The following is a 10,966-nucleotide window of genomic DNA, read 5'->3' as shown; positions in this document are numbered from 1 at the left end:
GCAGGCCCGGGCTAAGCACCTAAAGCACCGCCTCCTTCAAGCACCACCCCAGCTCCACGAGGTTGATGTTGCCTCGTTTTCAGGTGAGGAGTCAGAAACTCCATCCAGGTCTCAAAGCTGGTCAGAGAAAGTCAAAGTCACGTCTCTCTGAAGCCACAGGCTTAAGTGGAGCCCTTGGAAATCTTAATGGTACAATTAAAGTAGGGTTTTTATACGAGAAAACAGACATCAGAAAATCGTTGTAATCACCTTGAAAATGGGTGCTGGATAATTGATGCCTTAAGATAAAGCATCACAGGTATATTTGGAAACAGTTAAAGAAGCCGTGGATGGAATAGTGGGCACACCGGGCAGTTCAATAAGCACAGCAGATGGCAGTACATCTGTGAGCGTGTGGCTCATATAAAGTGACGTTTTTAATTTTTAACTCCGAGTTGGCTGGAGACACAAAATGTTGACGGTGTCCACGTGTCAAAGAAAACAGGTTGTTGTTCAGTGGAATGCAACATCACCTTCCGTATGTAAGAGAAATAATTATTCATCCCCCTGCCCCAGTCCATGACATCAGGGAAAGAAACACACACTCACACAGAAATTACTAATGGAGCACACCGACCTTCAGTGGTAAGGAGATCACGAGATGCTGCTGCAGTTTGTACCTTTGTCTCTCCAGTATTTTTCAGCTCTGACAATCATTTTCATGATTTAGATTCAATCATTTGAGTCTGATTTTTGTTGGAAAGTCAAAATCAAAAGAAATAATTTAATTTGCAGGCTGCAACGCATTAACACTGCTCTTCACATTATCCACATTTAAAATCTATGCCACGTGACTGGGAAATTAAATTTACCCATCGTAAAAATGATTGGAATAATTCAGCAGTATACCCCAGGTTACAGTTTCTCTAATTACTTTGTATCCTGAATTCTTAACTAATTATATTCCAAGACATGAAAAGCCCCTTTGTGGTGAGAGCCCATCCTAAGCCTTTTTCTGTGCTAGGTGAGTTATTTACACAGTACATCTTATCACTGCACTTCAGCTTTGCCCCTGAAAGTTGTTGCCCTTTGGCCATTTCATTCTCATTCCTCTCTAAAGTCAGTTTCCTACTATTCAGAACTAACATCCAAACTCAGCCTCCCCCCACCCCACCCCGGGACCCTGTCACCTGTCAGGGAATTCCTTCCTGACCCAGTTAAATGTAGTTTCTTTCTGGGTCACAGAAGTGCTATGGCCTTGAAGTCTCCACCTCGAGAAGCAGCTCCCAAAACAGATCAGAGAGGCAGCTTCCTTGGAAAATGGCTGGGCAGAGCTGGAGAGCACCGAGCGCCTCGGAGAATGCACCAAGGAGTTTTCTCAGAAAACCTGCCTCCAGAGGACACGGGCGCTTTAACTCACAGGTGTTTCATTGTTGATTCCTTGTGATAAGTGGTTGTGAGCTGAACGGGCTCTCCCCCAGCCAGCCAGCCAGGCCTGGTGCTGGGCGAGATGCAGGCCCCTCTCCTGAGGGTCCATGCAGGCCCCTCTCCTGAGGGTCCTTCTCCTGAAAGTCCTTCTCCTGAGGGCCCTTCTCCTGAGGGTCCTTCTCCTGAGGGTCCTTCTCCTGAGGGCCCCTCTCCTGAGGGTCTTTCTCCTGAGGGTCCCTCTCCTGAGGGTCCTTCTCCTGAGGGTCCTTCTTCTGAGGGTGCTTCTCCTGAGGGTCCTTCTCCTGAGGGTGCGTCTCCTGAGGGTCCTTCTCCTGAGGGTGCTTCTCCTGAAGGTCCTTCTCCTGAGGGCCTATCTCCTGTAGGTCTTTCTCCTGAAGGTCATTCTCCTGAGGGCCCCTCTCCTGAGGGCCATTCTTCTGAGGGCCCCTCTACTGAGGGCCTCTCTCTTGTAGGTCCTTCTCCTGAAGGTCTTTCTCCTGAGGGTGCTTCTCCTGAAGGCCCCTCTCCTGAGGGTGCTTCTCCTGAGGGCCCTTCTCCTGAGGGTCCTTCTCCTGAGGGTCCCTCTCCTGAGGGTGCTTCTCCTGAGGGCCCCTCTCCTGAGGGTCCTTCTCCTGAGGGCCTATCTCCTGTAGGTCTTTCTCCTGAAGGTCATTCTCCTGAGGGCCCCTCTCCTGAGGGTGCTTCTCCTGAGGGCCCTTCTCCTGAGGGTCCTTCTCCTGAGGGCCCCTCTCCTGAGGGCCGTTCTTCTGAGGGTCCCTCTACTGAGGGCCTCTCTCCTGTAGGTCCTTCTCCTGAGGGACTCTCTCCTGTAGGTCTTTCTCCTGAAGGGCCTTCTCCTGAGGGACCGTCTCCTGAGGGACCCTTCTGGGCAGCAGGGTCTGGGGGATGAGCAGGACAGCAGCACGGGTGTGCATCCCCTCCTCAGGTCTTCTTGTTAGCAGGTATCTATCAGGTGAAGCAACCGGGGGCAGAGTGAGGAAGCAACGCACCGAGGACCACCAGGGCCCAGGGCAAAGAGCTAAAGCAGTGCTTCTCAGTCACCAGTGTGTGCGGATCACCTGGGGGAACCTGGCAACATGCAGACTTGGAGTCGGTGGGTTTGGGACTTTTTGCACGCTCCCAGGTGAGGTTGCCAGGAGCAAAGTTCTGGGACCCAGCCCCAACTCCACAGCCTCTTTTTAAAATTTTTAAAAATATTTTTAATTTTAATTTTTTAAAGATACCAAGATTACTTAAATGATACATGAAAAAATGTATGTATGCCCCACTCCACCCCCCCACACCTTTGCACATTAAGAACATCCCTCATTAGTGTTACAATGGATGAACACATATTGGAGCATTTGTTACAATGGATGAACACATATTGGAGCATTGCCACTAAGCATGGACTATAGTTTACATTATTGTTTAAACTCTTTCCCACACAATTTTGTAAGTTATGACAACATATCTAATGGCCTGTATCTGTCATTGCAACGTCCTTCAGGACAATTCCAATGTCCCCAAAATGCTCCATATTACACCTGTTCTTCCCTCTCCCTCCGCTCAGAACCTCTGGTGGCCACTGCCTCCACATCCATGATCAACGTTCTTTCATTGCTAGAATAACAGTAAGTCTATAGGAGAATACCATAAGTCTACTCTAGTCCATTGTTTATTCCCCAATCCTGAGGATTCTGGGATGGTGATGCCCACTCTGCCTCTAATTAAGAGGGGGCTTAGATCTCATGAGGCAGATGGAAGGGACTATCTTGCTTGCAGTTGCAGACTCTCTGTTTCTTGGGATGGTTGTAGTCCATCATTATCTCCTTGTCGGTTGTCCTGGGTGAATCCAATGAAGTGGACAGTAGGTGTTGCAACTCTGTTAAATAGATTTAGGGCCTGACTGGTACATGGAAAGCCCCAAAATTTAAGTCTCTTGGACATAAACCTATGAGCAATAGTGGCTAAGAGACTTCAAAGTGAGTCAGGAGGTCATTCCAGAGGTTACGCTTATGCATATCTCAGCAGGATCTCATTTACGGGCACAGTAAACACTGCCTCAAAGAATGGGGCTTTGGGGGCTCTAGACACTGAAGGTAGGGCAGACTGCTCAGGAGTTTAGCGCCCTGCCACTGGGCTCCACTTTGGAATTTACGTTCCCCAGTGAGACAGAGTTGGACTGAGTCAGGGTTTCCCAAAACACGGCTCTTCTGCTTCTTCTTTTGAACCCACAGCCCCTTAAATGCTCTGTTATGGTTCCTCTTGATGATACTTTTTTGTTTCCAGTCATTGAGAGTGCACATAGGAATTCAGGTTTTAAGGATTCCTCTGTAGTCATCTACACCACAGAGATAAAGAATTTCAAGGTTGAAGGTTGTAGAATACTGGTCATTTGGATGTAACATGATACTATGAATACTCCAGCATTTGAACCCTGGAGAATCTACTTACGTTTTTCTTTTTTTTTTTTTCTTCCAAATTCTACTCAATTTATTAATTTTTAAAAAAGATATTACATTAAAAAAATATGAGGTCCCCATTCACCCCCACCGCCCCCACCCCACCACTCCCCCCACAGTAACACTCTCCCCCATCATCATGTCACATCCATTGCGTCTGGTGAGTACATCTCCGGGCATCACTGCACCCCATGTCCCATGTTCCACACCATAGCCCACACTTTCCCACGTTCCATCCAGTGGGCCATGGGAGGACGTACAACATCTGGCAATTGTCCCTGGGGCACCACCCAGGACAACTCCAAGTCCCGAGAATGCCTTCACATCTCTTCTCTTCCTCCCATTCCCCGCACCCAGCAGCCACCATGGCCAGTTTTTCCACATCAATGCCACATTTTCTCGATTATTAACCACAATTGTTCATGAATAGAATATCATTAAGTCCACTCTGATCCTTACTGTATTCCTCCTTCCTGTGGACTTTGGCTTGGTTGTGTCCATTCCACATCTATGTCAAGAGGGGGTTTAGATTCCACATGGATATTGGATGCAATCCTCCTGTTTTCAGTTGTAGGGACTCTAGGCTCCATGGTGTGGTGGTTGACATTCTTCAACTCCGTGTTAGCTGAGTGGAGTAAGTCCAATAAATCAGAGTGTAGGAGCTGAAGTCTGTTGAGGCTCAGGGCCTGGCTATCATATTGTCAGTCCAGAGATTCAAATCCCCTAGATATATCTTAAGCCCCAGCACCAACTACAATTCCAGTAAAGTAGCATGAAAGTCTTGTGAAAAGAGATCCCATCTAAGTCCAGCTCCATCACGCAGAAACACCAGCTCTAAATAAGGGCCAACTGGCATGGCAGTGAACCCCATCTGCCATGACCATAGAACCTGTGGGTCTCTTTAGTCCTCAGAAGGACCAATACCTGGGGTTGTATCTACTTTATCTGTCTCTGAGACTCTGCTCAGGTGTGCATAAGGGCAATCCTTCTGACAACCTCCAGATTCTTTTTTAGAAACTCATAGCCATATGAACTCATTTGTCTTTTCCATTTCCCCCTTACTTTAGGTCAAACAGCATTTTAACTCCTGTTATTATATGTAGACAGGGATATTCTGCTGGTCCGCGTTGAACCTTTAATTTAAGGTCATTTTCTAGTTACGTCATCAGCTGGTACTTGGCAGTGATCCCTCGGTGCCAGGGAGGCTCATCCCCGGGTGTCATGTCCCATGCTGGGGTGAAGGCATTGCATTTACATGCTGAGTTTGGCTTCGAGACTGGCCACATTTGAGTAACACAGAGGCTGTCAGGAGGGAACTCTTAGGCACAGTGCTGCTCTAGGCCTTGTTCTTATTTCAGGTGTATAGGCTCACAAGCATAGTCATTAGTATCAGGGGCTCACTGTTGGACGCTCATTCCTTCCTGGTCCTTACCGTTGCACCTGGGGGACTGCTGCTGCTCCCCTAGGGACCACGACAGAGCCCCCCCTGGCAGTAACCCAGTATCCCCCCAGCTGTTGTTTTTCATTGTTTCCACTATGAGTATATCCAAACATTTCCATGCACCCTGGACACATGACCTGTATAACTCCCTGTCAATAACATCCCATACCAGTATTCCTCCACTGCCATTGTTGAACCACTCTGTGATCCAAAACTTCCTGAAAAGTGAAGCCCAATATAATGTCAGGTTCCCTTACTAGTAAAATGGAATATAGCGATGAGTTTAAAGGTTAGATATAGAATACATATTGATTTGGAAAAATTCTACATCCTATCTTTTTCTTTTCTTTTTTCCTAATTATTGAGCTTCTCTTCATAAGAGCCTTAGATCACAGTAATTCATATATACAATATACAGTACTCCCACACATCCACCATAAAACCTTTTCCCTTCCACAGTGATAATCTTTTAACTTATTCATATCATATTTACTGAAACTGATGTACAGACTCCGAGACAATAGCTTTCAAACAAGGTGACATCTGTGCTTACATTGTGGTCCATACTTGAGGCTATACAGTTTACTAAATTTTTTAGTTATCCTATGTCTTACATTATGGTTTACATTATTAGTCTGTCATCCCCTATATGTTTTTGGTGTAATATTACATGTTTTATATCCATCCTTGTGTACTCTCGTGAAACTCCTCTCTTGCCCCCACATTTACCTTGGTTCCATCCATTCAACATCCATTTTCCCCTCCCCTTGGGGCCCACAGCGACAGCCAATCTCCATTTCCTGAGGAGCCACGTCCAGAGATACTTGCAACAGTGTTCAGGGCCTGACTTGTTCAACTGTCCTAATGCCCTGGGAGCCATCCATTCTCTCCAGAGATACAGTTCCCTCTATTTGATGGCATTAGTCCTCCCCAGGATGTGGGTCCACCCCCACTCTCACTAATTGGGTCTCTACCCAATGGTACAACCCACCCTGGCAAAATGAGCATTCAGACATTCCCCAGGAGTCCATCCCGCGTCAGACCATCCCCTCCGAGCATCCTAAACAGGTAACCCTCCTAATTATATTTTGATATGATTTTCTCAGCATTTTACTCTCAACCAACACCTGACAATCTCCGATGTTCGTATGTTGCCCCTCCCTCCCCCCAATTTTTGGGCAATATTACCCATCCGCCCATCCCCAGCCCCCCTCAAACCTGCAAAGCCCCCCCCAAAGGCAACCCCTTGCCCCCATTTTATCTCTTCTTTGTGCTCATACTTACCGCCAGCTCATCATAGATTCCACCCCTGCAGACGTCAGCTCACATCCTTCCTCCACCCCCCGATTTCCTGTAAGCCTATCTTCCAGTCTCTAGCTCTCTGAGGCAGCTTGCTTATTTCATATCATTGAGGTCATGTAGTATTTGTCCTGCAATGCCTGGGTTGCTTCACTCAACATAAGGTTCTCAAGATTCATTCATGTTATCACGTGTGTTTGTAGTGTATTTGTTCTTAAAGCCGAGTAGTATTCCATTGTATGTATATACCACATTTTATTGATCCACTCATCTGTTGATGGGCATTTGGGTTGATTCCAACTTTTGGCGATAGTGAACAATGCTGCTATGAACATTGGTGTACATATATCGGTTTGTGTCCTTGTTTTCAGTTCTGCTGGGTATATACCCAGCAGTGGTATTGCTGGGTCATATGGCAAATCTACGGTTAGTTTTTTGAGAAACCGCCAAACTGTCCTCCAGAATGGTTCGATCCTTCTGCATTCCCACCAGCAGTAGATGAGTGTTCCCATTTCTTCACATCCTCTCCAGCATTTGTATTCTTCTGTTTTTTTCATAGCTGCCAATCTTATGGGAGTAAGATGGCATCTCATTGTAGTTTTGATTTGCATTTCCCTGATAGCTAGAGATTTGGAGCATTTTTTCATGTGCTTTTTAGCCATTTGTATTTCTTCTTTGGAGAAGTGTCTGTTTAAATCTTTTTCCCATTTTTTAAATGGGTTGTTTATCTTTTTATTTTCAAGATATAGTTCTTTATATATGCAAGTTATAAGTCTCCTATCCAAAATGTGGTTACCAAATATTTTCTCCCATTGTGTAGGTTCCCTTTTTACTTTCTTGACAAACTCCCTTGCGGTGAAGAAGGCTTTAATTTTGAGGAAGTCCCATTTATCTATTTGTTCTTTTGCTGCTCATGCTTTTGGTGTGATATTCATGAAGCCATTTCCTATTACAAGGTCTTGTAGATGTTTCCCTACACTGCTTTCCAAGGTCTTTATGGTCTTGGCTCTTATATTTAGGTCTTTGATCCATCTTGAGTTGATTTTTGTATAAGGTGTGAGATGGTAATCCTCTTTCATTCTTCTACATATGGATATCCAGTTCTCCAGGCACCATTTGTTGAATAGGCCATTCTCTCCCAGTTGAGAGGGTTTGGTGGCTTTATTGAATATTATATGGATATATATATGAGGTCGTATATCAGAACTTTCAATTCGATTCCATTAGTCTGTGTGTCTCTCCTTATGCCAATACCATGCTGTTTTCACTACTGTAGCTTTGTAGTATGTTTTGAAGTCAGGTAGTGTGATTCTTCCCATTTCGTTTTTCTTTTTCGATATGTCTTTGGCTATTCGGGGCCTCTTCCCTTTCCAAATAAATTTCATAGTTAGTTTTTCTAGTTCCTTAAAGAAGGCTGTGTTGATTTTTATGGGGATTGCATTGAATGTGTAGATCAGTTTTGGTAGGATAGACATCTTAATAATATTTAGTCTTCCTATCCATGAACAGGGAATATTCTTCCATGTATTTAGGTCTTCTTTGATTTCCTTGAGCAGTCTTGTATACTTGTCGGTATATAAGTTTTTAACATCTTTAGTTAAATTTATTCTTAAATACTTGATTTTTAAATTTATTATTGTGAATGGTATTTGTTTCTTGATTTCCTCCTGATCTTGCTCATTACTGGTGTACAGAAATGTTACTGATTTTTGCGCATTGCTCTTATAACCTGCGACTTTACTAAACTCATTTATGAGTTCTAGAAGCTTTGTTGTAGATCTCTCAGGGTTTTCTATGTATAGGATCATGTCATCTGCAAATAATGAAATTTTGACTTCTTCCTTTCCAATTTGAATGCCTTTTATATCTGGTTCTTGCCTCAATGCTCGAGCAAGTACTTCTAAGACAATGTTAAATAGAAGGGGAGAGAGTGGGCATCCTTGTCTTGTTCCTGACTTTAGAAGGAAGGATTATAGGATTTCTCCATTGTAAACATTGTTGGCTGTAGGTTTTTCATATATACTCTTTATCATGTTCAAAAAATTTCCTTGTATTCCGATCTTTTGGAGTGTTTTTATCAAGAAAGGGTGCTGTATTTTGTCAAATGCTTTTTCTGCATCTCTTGATATAATCATGTGATTTTTTCCCTTCAATCTGTTTATATGGTGTATTACATTGATTGATTTTCTTATGTTGAACCATCCTTGCATACCTGGAATGAATCCCACTTGGTTGTGGTGTAGAATTCATTTAATGTGTTGTTGAATATGATTAGCAAGTATTTTAAGTATTTTTGCGTCTAGGTTCATTAGAGAAATTGGTCTGTAATTTTTCTTTCTTGTGGTGTCTTTGTTTGGCTTTGGTACTAGGGTAATGTTGGCATCATAGAAGGAGTTAGGCAATGTTCCTTCTGTTTCAATTTTTTGGAAGAGTTTCAGTAGGAACATTCCGGAATGTTTTGTAGAAGTCACCTGTGAAGTCATCTGGCCCTGGGCTCTTCTTAGTTGGGAAGTTTTTAATGATGGATTCTATCTCTTTATTTGTGATTGGTTTGTTGAGATCATCAATTTCTTCTTTCATCAATATGGGCTGCTTATGTTTTCCTAGGAATTTGTCCATTTCCTCTGAATTGTCATTTTTGTTGGAATATAGTTTTTCAAAGTATCCTCTTATGATAGTCTTTATTTTTGTGGGGTCAGTGGTGATATCTCCTTTCTCATTTCTTATTTTGTGTATTTGCATCTTCTCTCTTTCTTTCTTTGTTAGTCTCGCTAAAGGTTTGTCAATTTTGTTGATCTTCTCAAAAAACCAGCTCTTGGTCTTGTTTATCTTTTCAAGTGCTTTCTTTATTTTCTATTTCATTTAATTCTGCTCTTATCTTTGTTATTTGCTTCCTTCTTCTTCCTGTTGGATTACTTTGTTGTTGTTTTTTTCTAACTCCTCCAAATGTGCAGTTAGTTCTTCAATTTTTGCTATTTCTTCTTTTTTGATATATGAATTTATGGCTATTAATTTCCCTCTCAGTACTGCTTTTGCTGCATCCCATAAATTTTGGTATGTTGTGTTATCATTATCATTTGTTTCAAGGTAGTCATTGATTTCTTTTGAGATTTCCTCTTTGACCCACTGTTTTTCTAAGAGTGTGCTGTTTAATTTCCAAATCTTGGTGTGATATCTGGGCCTCTGGCCCTTGCAAATTTCCAGCTTCACTCCACTGTGGTCAGAGATATTATTTTGTATGATTTCAATCTTTCTGAATTCATTAAGCCTTTCTTTGTGGCCTAGCATATGGTCTATCTTGGAGAAGGATCCATGTGCACTTGAGAAAATGTATATCCTGCTGTGTTTGGGTATAATGATCTGTATATGTCTATTAGATCCAGCTCTTCTAATATACTGTTCAAATATTTTGTTTCTTTAGTGATTCTCTTTTGAGATGTTCTGTCCAGAGTTGATAGTGGTGTATTCAAATCCCCCACTATAATTGTAGATGCAGCTATTCTTTCACTTAGTTTTTCCAGTGTTTGCCTCATGTATTTAGAGGTGCCCTGGTTAGGAGCATAAATATTTATGATTGTTCATTCTTCTTGACAGATTGTCCCTTTCACTAATATGTAGTATCCTTCTTTGTCTCTCACAATTGTTTCACATTTAAAGTCTATTTTGTCTGATATTAATATAGCTACCCCTCCCTTTTTTTGGTTATTGTTTACTTGTAAGATTGTTTTCCAACCATTCACTTTCAGCCTCCATGAGTCTCTGGGTCTAAGATGTGTCTCTTGTAGACAGCATATAGATGGGTCATATTTCTTTATCCAATGTCCCAGTCTGAATCTTTTGATAGGTGAGTTTAATCCATTGACATTCAGTGTTATTACTTTCAAGGAATTATTTATGTTAGCCATAATTTGATTGGACTTGTGTTTGCCATATTTTGTTTTGTTTTGTTTTCCCTTCTCTTTTTTTCTTTTTTGTTGCTCTTACACTCTCCTCCAACTCTGCCTGTCCTGTTTTTGCCTTTCTTCCTGCAGAACTCCCTGTAGTATTTCTTGAAGGGGAGGTTTCTTGTTGGCATACTCTTTCAGTTTCTGTTTATCTGCGAATATTTTGAACTCTCCATCATGTTTGAATGTTAGTTTAGCTGGATAGAGTATTCTTGGTTGGAAATTTTTTTCTTTTAGTAACTTGACTATATCATACCACTGCCTTTTTGCCTCCATGGTTTCAGATGAGAAATCAGCACTTAATCTTATGGAGCTTCCCTTGTATGTGATGGTTTTCTTTTCTCTTGCTGCTTTTAGAATTTTCTCTTTGTCTTGAGCATTGGATAATTTGACAAGTATATGTCTTGGGG

The sequence above is a fragment of the Dasypus novemcinctus genome, chromosome 10, assembly GCF_030445035.2.
Source record: "Dasypus novemcinctus isolate mDasNov1 chromosome 10, mDasNov1.1.hap2, whole genome shotgun sequence".
NCBI classification, from domain to species: Eukaryota; Metazoa; Chordata; class Mammalia; order Cingulata; family Dasypodidae; genus Dasypus; species Dasypus novemcinctus.
This window is presented reverse-complemented; position numbering follows the sequence as displayed.